The 11,604-nt window shown below is 40.8% G+C and overlaps 1 long non-coding RNA gene across 2 annotated transcripts; it reads right to left on the bottom strand.

Moving 5' to 3' along the window:
• Positions 1-1,883: 1,883 nt before the first annotated feature.
• LOC124385053 lies at positions 1,884-3,524 on the bottom strand. Of its 2 annotated transcripts, none has more exons than XR_006925674.1 (5): positions 2,667-3,524; positions 2,390-2,448; positions 2,227-2,298; positions 2,091-2,153; positions 1,884-2,004 (listed from the first exon to the last, which is right to left on the bottom strand). It is a non-coding gene; the product is annotated as an uncharacterized LOC124385053 (long non-coding RNA). The 2 variants fall into 2 exon arrangements; XR_006925673.1 differs by having other exon boundaries at positions 2,386-2,448.
• Positions 3,525-11,604: the final 8,080 nt, after the last annotated feature.

The following is an 11,604-nucleotide window of genomic DNA, read 5'->3' on the forward strand; positions in this document are numbered from 1 at the left end:
CAGAAAAACACAAGACAAGACACAAAACCTGAGAAGACTACTGTATACTCTGAATATACAGTACTGTATGAGGAAACTGTAAAAACTATACCCGGGAGTGAATATAAACAGACACAATGTTGTGCAAAAAACAGCAGCAGTCAAGAGGTGCAAAAGACAGCATGTAAACAGTATAGTAGAATAACAGTATAGTGTAATAAGAAACAGTAAAGGTGCAACAAACAGCATGTAAACGGTATAATAGAGTCAAAGGTGCATAAAACCGATGAGGTTTCCTCAGCCTTCTCATGAAGTAGAGACGCTGCTGGGCTTTCTTGGTGATGGAGCTGGGGGGTATTCCAGAAAGCAGGTTATGTGACATACCTGGGTATGTTTAAGGGTAAGTTCGTGGATAACCTCAACTTTCAGTTCCAAAAACGGTGGTAACTTTCTGGGTATGTATGTAACCATAGCAACTGACTCTCTGAAGATAACCTGCTCGGAAACATGTTATGTTTCAGTGTAACTTCGGCGTGCCCTTTTGATGAGGATCCTTTGGACGTAGAAGCACAAATTATATGAGGTTTTTTTCGTCGGGAGAGGGTTATAACACCGCGTATTGATGTTTGCATACCCTAATGAATATTTGAAAGAGCGTTATCGTTTCTCAAAAGATTCGTTAGTTTATTTAACACGTCTTTTTAAAACGCATATCGCAAATGTGACAAACCGCGGTTCTGCCCTTAGCGCAGAAAAAAAATTTTGTACAGTGTGGGCGATTCAGAGCATGTGGGAAAGGCGACTGTGTGTAAAGCCGTTCGTACAGTATGTCTGGCACACATATATATATATATATATATATATATTTTTTTTTTTTATATATATATATATTTTTTTTTTTATATTTAGTCATTATTTATATCTATACATGTATTCATTATGCGCACACACACTTCATACTTCCATAACTTTCTGTTTCAGGGTTTCCAAATGTAATTGGGTGCATTGATGGCACTCACATTCCTAATAAAGCTTCACCAATAAATGAGGGAGACTGTGTTCATAGGAAATCTATTCATAGCATCAATGTGCAGGTAACAACTTAATTTTTTCCCTTCTTAAAATCATTGAAGTCATTACTTTTTCCACTAACTAGGTAATATGTGAGGCAACCCAAATCATTACCAATGTTGAGGCAAAATGGCCAGGATCTGTGCATGATGCAAGAATTTACCAGACATTTCAGCAGGGTATGTTTTGCTTTATACAATTGTTTTTTTTTTCCTTTTTACTACATTTGTGTTGTACATTTCAATCATTACAGGACAGTACAATGGTGACTTGCTGGGGGACAGAGGATACTTTTGTCTGCCCTATTTAATGACACCCTACCCTGAACCTGAGCCTGGACCACAGACACGGTTTAACCTGGCTCACAGCCGAACACGGGCCAAGGTGGAGATGACTATAGGGATCCTCAAATCTCGGTTTCAGTGTCTGCGTGGGCTCCGGGTTAGTCCAGAGAGGGCATGCAACATTATAGTAGCGTGTGTTGTGCTTCAAAATATTGCCACTATAAGAGGAGAGAGCCACCCTCCTTGTATTGAGGAAGATGGCTCAGAGGAACACCTACAGATTTTAGAGGCCAACAGAGACAGAAGACTTTTGAGAGACAGGGTCTGTCAAAATCACTTTTATTAATTTTTTTCACTGGTCTGCCAGGCAGTTTATTTCTTTATTTCCTGAAAAACAATCAAATAAAATTCAATAAAATGTTTTTTTATATTGCTTTTTTCACTCACTCACACTCACTCACACTCACTCACACTCACTTTTAACATGCAACAGATTATTATTCAGACGAGTTCTCACCTTAAGGCGATGCTCCAGTAATTTAATTTCCAGTGCTGCTTTTTTAATGAGGAGTCTTTTCTCTTCCATTTGAAGCGGTATAAGGTCCATCTCCATGTCACTTTTTCTTATTTGTTTTTGAAGATGGACCTTATACAGCTCCTTTGCTGGCAACTAGGAAGGTGGAAAAAATGTAATGAATGAGATTGTTTGGTCAGACAATAAAATTCAAATATGGACACCTGGACACAAATTCTTACCCTGCTTAGATTGTGTGCTGAGGTTGAAGGACCCTCATCTGTGGGCAAATCCCTAGGTATGTACTGTGAAAGGACAATGACAGTTTGTTACTCTAATGCAAAAAGGGGCCATACATTATAATGGTATGCATCATACCTCAGTGGATCTACCAACATTGTCCACTTCTGTCACAGCAGATGTGGTCTCTTCATCGTCATCATCTTCATCCTACAGGAGAAATATTTAAGTATACATTATCTGGCAAAAAAAATAAAAATACCTAAAAGCAACTAAAAGTACCCGACAACAAATCACTTACAACTGTGACAGACTGTGTTCTTTCTGGAGGGTCCAATAATACAATACATCCATCAGTATCTATAAGAACACACAACCCATTAAATTCTCAATATTATCAAAGAAAATAACACATGAAAGAGTAACACGTCAGAGTAAGATCACAGTAGCCTATACATCATATACAGTTAAATAAAATAAGCCTACATAAATATTTATCTTGTTCAAAAAGCCTTTAAGTGACAGAAATAGTAATTTATTAGGACAAAAAAAATGAAAAATCATAGAGGTAAACTTACATTTTACAATTTTTTCACCATCACTTGTGGTGCATGGTGTGTGTGATGAACTGTCCCCTGGAATGCCAGCAACCACTGGTCACCCTTTATTAAGGGACAGAGCCAGCTCCTCAGATGGGGTGAGGGGAGGTGGTGGTGGACCCCCGCCAGTTAGACGGGCTTCAGTCTTCTTTTTATTAGCTACATGACAGAATGAATATACTAAATCCTGTTATAATAATAGTTCAGTAATTGTGTAATCAAATATTACCTTTTTGCAGAATGTTTTTGTGTTTCATTTTGACTTGGCTTAAAGTTCTTGTGGTTCCAGGAGGATTACACCTTATTAAATAAGAAATATAAATTATTATTTTAAACTAAAGAAATAAATGGCAGGAAAAGTAAATGCTTTCATAGTGATATAACATATTCAAAAGGATGTATAAGTCATACTTCATTATTTTGCATTATAATAAAACGGGAGCCAATACCAAATTTGTAATTAATACACTCATGCATTTACTCTGTCCGTTATTTTTTTGCCAAGCCAACTCTCTTGCTTTAGCGATGCAGCTGTATTGCTTCTTTTTAATATTATTGGCGTAAACTCCTCATAAGCGTGCATTAAAACCTCCAACTCCGCCTCTGTGAACTACGCCGCTCTCTTTTTTTCGCTTTGAGTTTCCATGGTGACTCGTGAAATCGGCGCTCCATTGAGAATGTCTTTATATATGCACCGTGCACGCGCATTACCTCTGGGTAACCAGTTGGAGGTTGATTAAACTAACTCTTCTCAGGTGTTTTGGAACCGACATAATCACGGTATGCCTGTTTGGGGTAAATCAACCCAGAGTTTATGATTTATCAAATGGTAAGTTAACCAAGCTTTCTGGAATACCCCCCTGGTGTTGCGTGACCAGGTGAGGTTATCCGCCAAGTAAACACCAAGGAATTTGGTGCTCTTGACAATCTTCACTGAGGATCCATCAATAATCAGGAAGTGGCTATATCTCACTATCTTTGTCTCTCTCTTTGTCTCTGTGTCTCTTTTAGTAAATGTCTCTGTCTCACTGTATATGTCTCTCTCTTGCTGTCTCTCTATTAGTTTCTCACTCTTTCTGAAGCTGTGTCTGTGTCTCTTTGTCTTTGTCTTTCCTGCTTATTTACATGTCTAACAAAGTTTTGAGTTTTGAAGTAATGCCATTAGCAATCTATGATGAAAGACCTTCTTACCTCTAGTTTCATATTGAACATTATAAAAAGTTTTTGAAAACAGTACAATGAAAGGTCATTAAAATTGGTTGCTGATAAATCATGGTATATCAGTGGTGCAGGTGTTGGAGATATGGTTCTTGTACCTGAGTCACTTCTCATACTGAGAGAATGTACAGGAAGGAGAAGTTTTGACCCTCTACCATCATGATCTAAGAGAAAACAGTTGTCTCCTAACTATAGAAAAGCCAAGAGTCCATTAAGCAAAGGCTTGTTTGCCTCTCCTGTGTTGGTGTAATGGTTAGTGACGTGGCCGCTGCTATCTGACTCTCCCGGTTTGATTCCTACCGCTTAGCTTTCCTTTAAATTGTTTAAAAAGTTTTAAAAAAAGACCTAAAAAAAGGTCCTAAAAATCAGGTTCTTGCAGGAGATCCTGTGGCTCAATTGGAAGAGCTTTGCCTCTGGGTTGAGAGGTTGCCGGTTCAAACCCCGGCCAGGGCTCAAAGTTAAGAGTGTGGAAGGTTCCGGTGACCGCAGTGAGGAAGGTGTCAGAAATGGATGTGTGGACGGTTTCTGAGAGTGTATCCTGAAGCAGGGGGGCAATATCCGGGCATCTGCCCCCCCCGGCGTCTGAGAAGCTGAAAACAGGTGGTTATGAAGCAAAAACGTCCAAAAAAGTATCGACTTAGTTTTGCATATATAGGGAAAAATTCTGCCAAAAACCTATCACCATCACTTTTTCTGAGACTGTAGAGCAGCAGGTCTACACAGACTTTGCTCACAGTCAACAACTCCATTGTTCACCACACACTACTTTCGACACAGCTTACCCAGTTTGGGGACAAGCCAGATTCGAACCTGCAACCTCTGAGCTCAGCAGCAAGGCTTTTACCACAAATCCATTAAGTCCCACAACTCACCTTCTTTTTTTGGGGGGTTTATCCTTCGTTTCATGCTTCAAAGCAAGAAATTCAGACGAGACAGAAATATAGAAAGCAGGATTTGAACCCTGAACCCCCGCACACAGCGAAATACCAGTCTTAACCCACTGAACCATCAGGAAGGACAGGCTGCAACTTTTGTTTAGAGCAGTTCTATCTTTTCTTTGAAACCATCAACACAAGAATATAATGCTAAAGACAGACATAGGAAACAAACCTATATCGTGACTGGCAGGCAGAAAGCAGGATTCAAACCCTGAACCCCACCAAAAGCAAGACACCTGATTTAACCCACTGAACCATCAGGGAAGACATGCTGGGAAGTTTGTTTAGAGCAGGTCTATCTACCTTTAAACCACCAACACAAGAATATAAAGCTAAAGAAAGATTTAGGAAGCAGGAACATAACCTACATCACAACTAGCAGGCAGAAAGCAGTATTCAAACCCTGATACTCACCATCAAGTCAAGTCAAGTCAAGAGGCTTTTATTGTCATTTCAACTATACACGGTGGTACACAGTAAAAACGAGACATTACTCCGAAACCATGGTGCTACACTAAACAACAACAAGCTACATAAAGTGCATCGAGTGCAACCTAGTGCAAACAGTGCAGACAAAAAACAATACAGACAGACAGTGCAGATAGAAAACACAAGACAACACAAGACAGAACACAAAACCTGAGATAGCACCAACCAGTAAACCTACTGTAGACTCTGAATATACAGTACTGTATGAGGAGAACTGTAAAAACTATACGCGGGAGTGAATATAAACAGACACAATGTAGTGCAAAAAACAGCAACAGTCAAGAGGTGCAAAAGACAGCATGTAAACAGTATAGTATAATAACAGAAAAGTGTAATAAGAAACAGTAAAGGTGCAAAAAACAGTATGTAAATGGTGTAGTACGGTAGAGTATAAATAATAATAAATAAATGATGGTGGAATGGGCTAAAATGAGTAATGAGTGTGTGTCGAGTGTTAAGTCTAGGACTTTAACGAGGCACCAGCCTTAACCCACTGAACCAAGGAAGAGTTCAGACTGGGAAGCATGTTTAGATAAAGCACAAGCCTTAAATCACTGAGCGACCACTGCTGAAAAGCATGTGTGCTTTTTTGGAGGGTTCATACTTTGTATCTTGCCATCGCAGTAAGAAAGAAGGCATGTAGGACTGGCTTTGAATGCTTATCACCAGCGTGGACTATATTAAGAACCATGATCAGGCACAAGCTTTAACCCACTGAGCTACCACAGAAGTGCTTTTTTTTTTTTTTAGTTATCTTTTATTAAAGACCAGGAAATCAAGAAAATTATCCAACACAGAAAGGACAGAATTTAAACGTTTTCAGAGTGGACAAGGTCCAGAAGTTTTATTTACCTACACAGCAACCAGGAATCAAACTCTCAAACTCATCCTCAATGGGAACCTGACATTAACCCAATAGGCTATCACATCCATCCATCTATCCATCTATCTATCTATCTATCTATCTATCTATCTATCTATCTATCTATCTATCTATCTATCTATCTATCTTTCTATCTATCTATCTATTCAATTCAATTCAATTCAATTCATTTTTATTTGTATAGTGCTTTTAACAATGGACATTGTCTCAAAGCAGCTTTACACAGATAATGTGGTGATTAAAAGTGAATATGTTCTTTGTAAGTAAGTTTGTCCCTGATGAGCAACTATGGCAAGGAAAAACTCCCCGAGATGGCATAAGGAAGAAACCTTGAGAGGAACCAGACTCAAAAGGGGAATCCATCCTCATCTGGGTTGCACCAAAAGTCCATCTGAAGCAGATATACAATGTTGCGGGGTACAGTGATGATGATCAGAAGCGAAACTGTATTCCTGAGTCAGTGTAGCAGACTGTTGACATTAACTACAGTCCAATCCATCCTCAAAGCGCCAGTTCTTACTCCGGAATTTTATGGAACCACCCAAGGTGTTGATGAGAAACTGTCCCAAGCTGCACAGAGTGGCCTCCAGTCGAAGAGAACACTATCCAGAGGCAGACCTGGACAAAGTGGGAAGATCCCCAGAGGGGAGAGGGGAAGGAACAGTGGTCACTTGAGCCTCAGGAGCATGTTTAACTCGACCGAGAGAGAGAGAGAGAGAGAGAGAGAGAGAGAGAGAGAGAGAGAAAAGGGTGACAGGAAGAGAAGGATATGGATTATTAAGTGTCCTTACTGTTGTATGAAAGTTAATGTCACTGTGCAGTTTGGACTCCGGCAAGACTCGCTATGGCAGCGTAACTAAAAGGGAGAACCAGAAGGTAACACAGACATGAGGGATCTCTGGGATAAGAGACGACCCACCACACCACCGTCAACAAACCCGAGTGAACGTGTGAATGTGAGGGGACGACAGCATACAAATATCCCAGTTCACCAAACACTCTACATTCATGTTCCCTCCAGATCTGAGCCTTTACCTAAGAAAAAAATCTACTGATCAAAGGCTTGACTAAATAAATACGTTTTCAACCTCGACTTGAACACTGAGACTGTGTCTGAGTCCCGAACACTGGTTGGAAGGCTGTTCCATAACTGTGGGGCTTTATAAGAGAAAGATCTGCCCCCTGCTGTAGTCTTCATTATTTGAGGAACCAACAGATAGCCAGCACCTTTTGATCTAAGTAGGCGTGGAGGATCATACTGGTACAGGAGTTCACTCAGATACTGTGGTGCGAGACCGTTAAGTGCTTTATACGTCAGTAGTAATATTTTATAATCAATGCGAGATGTAATTGGGAGCCAGTGTAGACTGCTTAAAACAGGGGTGATGTGGTCATATTTCTTAGATCAGGTGAGGACTCTTGCTGCTGCATTCTGAACTAACTGAAGCTTATTTATGCACTTACTCACACACCCAGACAGTAAAGCGTTACAGTAGTCTAATCTAGAAGTAACAAAAGCATGAACTAGTTTTTCTGCATCCTGTAACGACATCATATTTTTAATTTTAGCAATATTTCTAAGGCGATCCTGGTGATATTATTCAAGTGAGACTCAAAGGAAAGACTAGGGTCAATAATCACACCAAGCTATTTGACAGCCGTACATGCAGAGATGATACGTAATCGGAAAGTTTACTTCTAGCTGCATGTGGTCCTAGTAAAAGTACTTCCGTCTTATCTGAGTTGAGCAGAAGAAAGTTATCAAGCATCCACTGTCTAATGTCCTTTACACACTTCTCCACATTGTTTTTTTTTTTTTTTTCCCCCCCCAATTCTTTTTATTAAAAAATCAACATTGACAGATACAAAAATGTAAACAGAAATTCTCAGTTTTTTTTCTTTTTAAACAAACACAGAAAGAAAACACCCCCACCCCCCAAAACATAGACAAAACCCCAGACAAAGACACACACACACATGCGCACGCACACACACCCCACATCCCCCTGCTTAAACAACTGAAGAAACAGAACAAAGGTCATGCATACAGTCCAATTCTGACCACTTTAGATCTTTAACCAGGTAGCACCCGTAGTCTCCTAAAATAAGAAATAACAGGCTGCACCTTGCAAAAAAAAGTGCCAGTAGAACCCCTCAGTGTATATTTTATTTTCTCCAACTTAAGAAAAAACATTAAGTCTTTAAACCACCAAGAGATAGAAGGACATCCTATTGTTTTCCAGTGTAGAAGTATGCAACGTCTGGCCAATAAAGATGAGAAAGCTAAAACATCTTTGTGTGCAGAACTCAGTGATACCGACTCGCCGGTAACCCCAAATATAGCGATCAGTGGGCATGGCGTCAATTGCACTCCAAATATGGAGGTCACATCTGTCCTCAACCCCAGGATAGATCTTTGCCTGCTTCGATTTGGAAAGATGAATTCTGTACAAAACCTTAAACCGAATGAGGCTGAGGCGGGCACAGGAAGTGGTAGATCGTATCCTATCCACGGCCTTCTCCCACTGTTCATCGCCAAACTGCAGCCCCAACTCCTCCTCCCATGCGGCCCTGGTTTTATCTGTATTACAGCTATTGAGAGATAAAATAAAACTGTATATCCGGGAAATCAAACCACGCTGGTGTGGGGCAAACATGACTAAACTCTCCCAAGGTTGCTTGGGGGGTACAGAGGGAAAATTGGGAAGGCATTTAGATACAAAGCTGCGGACTTGGAGATATCGAAAAAAATGAGCTGTAGGCAGCCCATACTCCAAGGACAGGCTGGTGAAACTTCTAAAGACGCCATCTTTGTACAAATTATAAAGTTGCTTGACGCCTTTTTCGTGCCACAGTGAGAAAGCTGAATCCAAAAGTGACGGGGGAAACAAATGATTTCTATTCAAGGGACCCAGTGCTGATAGAGCCCTAAATTTAAAGTGACGCCTAAACTGAAACCAAATCTTAAGTGTGTTCAGTACGACTGGATTGTCAGTATATTGGGATGGTTTGACCGGAAAAGGTGAGCAAAGCAGAGCAGATACAGAGGACGATCTACAAGACAGTAGCTCTAGATTGCACCAAGTGGATTCTGTTGAATCGGACCAGAAGTTCAGTTTTTGGATATGTGCAGCCCAGTAGTATATTTGAAAATTGGGCAAAGCAAGCCCACCACTGAGCCTACATCTCTGCAATAAAGCCTTACGGATTCTGGGCGGTTTTCCACTCCAAAGAAAAGAATTAATGATTCTATCTAAAGAATCAAAAAAATACTTGGGTAAAAATAGTGGAAGCGATTGAAAAAAATAAAGAAACTTGGGCAGAACATTCATTTTAACTGCATTGATTTTTCCTGTTAATGACAGAGGCAGACTGCTCCACCTCTGAAAATCCGACTTCATGTCCGCCACAAGCGGAGCGAGATTGGCATGAATAAGTTTGGGTAAGGAACGGGTCACCGTGATACCAAGGTATTTAAAGCCTGAACAGTTGAATTTGAATGGCAGATTCAGATGCTGAAGCTGTAGAGCGTCAGTGTTTACCGGATAACACTCACTCTTATGGAAATTCAGTTTGTATCCCGAGAAAGAGCCAAAATCACCCAAGATAGATAAGATGACAGGAATAGAGGCTGCAGGATCCGTCACATATAACAACAAATCATCAGCATATAAGGATACCTTATATTCCGCCCCCTTGCGAGTTATACCCTTAAAGGCTAACGAGGATTTAAGTTTAATGGATAATGGCTCAATGGCAAGGGCGAATAGCAATGGTGACAGTGGGCACCCCTGCCGGGTTCCACGCCTGAGACTGAAATAATCAGAGCTAATATTATTTGTACGAACACTGGCTTGCGGAGATTTATAAAGGAGTCGGTTCCAGGAGACAAATGTATCACCAAACCCGAATTTCTTCAATATTGCAAACAGGTTTTCCCACTCGACTCTATCAAACGCTTTCTCAGCATCCATTGAGACTACCACCTCAGGGAGAGTAGATGACTGCTTAGAGTAAATTATATTGAAAAGTGTACGAGTGTTAAAAAATGAATGTCGCCCTTTAATGAATCCAGTCTGCTCCATAGATATGATAAGTGGTAGTACATTTTCTAACCGGGATGCGATCACTTTCGCCAGCACTTTCACGTCGGCATTCAGCAGCGACAGCGGTCTGTATGACCCGCACAGGTTGGGATCCTTGCCCTTCTTCAAGAGAAGGGCTATTGAGGCCTGATTGAAAGTAGGTGGTAGCATCCCCTGATCCAGAGATTCATTGAACACACCAAGGAGCAGCGGCGCCAATTTATCGATAAACTTCTTTAAAAACTCAACTGGAAAACCATCTGGGCCCGGGGTTTATTAGACTGCATCGCCCTCATTGAAGCTCTGACTTCGTCAAGAGATAGTGGAGAGTCCAAGTCCTTTACAGAGACTGTATCAACAACAGGAAAATCGACACTTTGAAGGAAATCACCCAGTCTCTTACTATCAGTAAGGCATTCAGATTTATAAAGAGCAGAGTAATACGACTTAAATACTGCATTGATCTCTATGGGATCGGTAACGGTGACATTCGAGTCATTATTAATCTGCGGTATTAGGCGTGATGCAGCCTGCCGTCTTAGCTGATGAGCTAACAATCTGCTTGGTTTGTCGCCGTATTCATAATACGATCCACGAGTTCGTAGTAACATACATTCAGTGTCCCTAGTGGAAAGGAGATCGAATTCTGCCTGCAACTCAACACGTTGTTTGTATAGCTCTGGAGACGGGCTGGACGCGTAGCTCTGATCGAGTTGGCTGATAGCCGATGAGATGTCCCTGAGTTTAGCTCTGTGCTCTCGATATGTGAAAGCAGAGTACGAAATGATTCGCCCCCTGAGATAGGCTTTCATAGTCTCCCATAATAATGAGCATGGAGTAGAGTCAAGACGATTAAACAACAAGAATTCATCAATAGCTCCAGAAATAGACGCACAGAAATCCTTGTCCGCTAGGAGATGCGAATTAAACCGCCAGGGAGATTGTGTAGGTCTATGGGTTGAGAATTGGATATCCAACGCTAGAGGAGCATGATCAGAAATAACAATGGCCAAATAATCTGTAGATACAACAGAGCGATTAAGACGGCTATCAATAAAAAAATAATCAATTCTGGAATATGAGTGATGCACCGGGGAGAAAAATGAGAATCCCGGGATTGCGACATCTCCATGGGTCTACCAAGCCGTTTTGTGACACGAAATCGGAGAATGATTTAGACATTGCAGATTGGGATACAGCACGAGAACTAGAACGATCCAAAACAGGGTTCAAAACACAATTCAAATCACCGCCAAAAATGATCAAATGGGTATTTATAAAGGGAAGACTGCCAATTAACCTAT

The sequence above is a fragment of the Silurus meridionalis genome, chromosome 4, assembly GCF_014805685.1.
Source record: "Silurus meridionalis isolate SWU-2019-XX chromosome 4, ASM1480568v1, whole genome shotgun sequence".
Lineage (NCBI taxonomy): Eukaryota > Metazoa > Chordata > Actinopteri > Siluriformes > Siluridae > Silurus > Silurus meridionalis.